Source organism: Bactrocera dorsalis, chromosome 2, assembly GCF_023373825.1.
Source record: "Bactrocera dorsalis isolate Fly_Bdor chromosome 2, ASM2337382v1, whole genome shotgun sequence".
NCBI classification, from domain to species: domain Eukaryota; kingdom Metazoa; phylum Arthropoda; class Insecta; order Diptera; family Tephritidae; genus Bactrocera; species Bactrocera dorsalis.
The window spans coordinates 3,878,021-3,880,672 of NC_064304.1; the positions used below are offsets into that span (position 1 = coordinate 3,878,021).

A 2,652-nucleotide genomic window follows, 5' to 3' on the forward strand; every position below is an offset into this window, starting at 1 on the left:
TGACAATGCACAAGCATTTCTCTACAACCACTTAGAGATAAGCAGCCATTTTACAGCAGCACAATCACTGCCCTCACTCCGCCTCCTTGAACACCCACACATTTAATTTAATAAGTAATTTTCAAATTAACTTAAATGCAAAGTGTAAACGCTGGCAACTTTGATATTCAAAGATGCCTGTGTAATGATTACCCCTTTATGTGTATATAGTATGTCAAAATCTGTCGATGTGCATAGATGTATGTACGCCTTGTCGTTAAGTGTAGAATTATTAGTGCAGAAGGGCCGCACAATGGGCCACCGTTATTAATCAACATTGTCACACGATTATGTCATCTGCAGGGCACGTCCCTCGAGCGACATTGTTGTCCATTCAGTTACGTTGCTTTCTTTACAAAATTTCAAGATTTCACTGTTCCATCATCCTCTCGTCATCAGCACATAATTGATGTCTTTAATCATCACGCACATCGCCTGCATGGATAAAGGATGTGTGAACAGCAGTGTGAACACCAGATATGTTGTTCCAACACTGCGCACCGGCATTGATGGCGCTTTTGGCATTTTTTGTTTTTGTAAACTGCACATAATTTGCAATGTGAGCGACTGGAAAGTATCACATTGTACACACGTAGACACTCTGGCAACTATCCGCCCACAAACGCATTGCCATAGTTTCGCATGACTGCCAGTCTGGGTTGTTTACTTGGAAGCCGTGTTTGAGCTCGAGGCAGCAGGCAGCTCTTCTCTTGTTGACTGCCAGCGATTTTATTGATTAATTGGCAGGGTTGCTGTGTTAGGGTTGGCGAGGCACTGTTGCTGGGGGAAGACGGCTTTGGAGGAGGCTTTAAATTCAGCCGCTGTCAGTGCCATTTTGAAGAGGCTCATGTCCGTGTCTGTGCTCAAGTGGCCATCTATGAATGAATGAACACGCTGATTTGTATATGTCGGCATATAATGCAGCATCGTAACCCTGATCTACTGCCCTTTTTTGTTTTAAAGCGTTATTGGTCCATTGACATTTTTTTCTCTTGTTTTCTGTAGTCCTCTATTTTTCCAGTTATCATCGATATTTATGAGTACTCTGACATTGAAATGCATAACGGGTGGAAACAACTGGCAAACTTAGTGGCCGACAATGCTTGGGGTGGGGGTACATATATGAAAATGTACAAATATGTTTCTGTTTATTTGATTAAAAATACTGCCTTTTAAGGAAATGTGTAAATTTCGGATTTTTAGGCATGTAAAATGTATGTTGAAGAGTAAGTATTATTTTTATGAAATTAATATTTTTTGTAAATTTCGACGGAGATACGGCGATTTTTTTCCAGCGACTATTCGGTTGAATTAAGAACTTAACATTCATCATTAAACAGTTTTGAACATTTAAAAAAAGGATGACCACAAAAATAAGCTCGATGTTTGGGTACCACATGAATTGTTTCTGAAAAATTTAACGAACCGAATTAACATCTGTGATTCTTTCTGAAGCGAATGGAAACAGGAGACGAAATGTGGATCAAATACGACAATAATGTGAGAAAAAGATCATGATCTAAGCGTGGTGAAGGTCAACAAATGGTCGCAAAGCCAAGATTGATACCTCGAAAGGTTATGCTGAGTGTTTGGTGGGATTGGAAAGGAATCATCTACTATGAGATGCTCCAGCTTGGTCGAACGATTGGTTCTATATTTTACTGTCAACAACTGATGGATTGAAGCAGGTAAACGAAGAAAAAGGGCCAGCACTGATCAACAGAAAGTGCTACGTCTTCCATCAGGTCATCTTTGATGACTCGACAAAAAGTGTTAGAGCTGGGCTGGGAAGTTGATCTTGTACTGACCTTGTACCATCGGTCTACCATTAGTTTCGGTCAATGCAGAGCTCCCTTATTGGAAATGGAATGGTAAAGTTGGCTTCAAGAGAAGCCAGTGAAAATTGTTTGTCGCAGTTTTTCGCCGAGTAACCAGATAAGTTTTACACTGATGAAAATGTACATAATTGGTTCATTAAAGTTCATTATAAATATAAAAAAATAAATAGGAGTTTGATTATAAATACGAAAAGACTTTTCGACTACCCAATATCTACAAAGTTTTGCATACAAACAAGTTGTAACCAAATTTCATTTTTTTTAATATTAAGACTTTCTTTTATACCGTCTTTTCCTTCTCCTAAAAAACTTATGGAAAACGATGTAACGTTATTTTACATTTTAGGTGATGATACACACCCTGTAAAGTATCGGCAATCCTTCGCAGGGTGTATATTTAGTTCTAGTGGCTCCCTCTTCGAAAGATTTTAACTGGGTATATTTCACAAAATTCAAATTAAATAATTTCATCGAAATTTCAACGATATCAAATCAATTAAGATATTTTAATAAATTAAAAATTATTCGAGTTTGAAATTATTTCTTAATACAAACTATTAAAGATCAACGGTTGTTCGAAAGCGACATTTATTTTTTAATTTTTTAAAGTTGATGGTCAGACTATTATTTCGTATATTTTTGAATATTAAATACATAATTGGTTTTGGTCACTTCATTATGCTAAAATAAACCATTAAATAAACGAGAAAATCCTTAAGTTGCTAGTACTAGCGATACTTACCTTTTTTTACGTCTTACACTTTGTGAATTGCGA

At 36.9% G+C, this 2,652-nt stretch overlaps 1 protein-coding gene across 9 annotated transcripts in view; it reads right to left on the reverse strand.

Moving 5' to 3' along the window:
* LOC105226800 (cubilin) overlaps nt 1-2,652 on the reverse strand; it is a 97,865-nt gene that overhangs the window by 46,115 nt on the left and 49,098 nt on the right. The window lies entirely within an intron of this gene.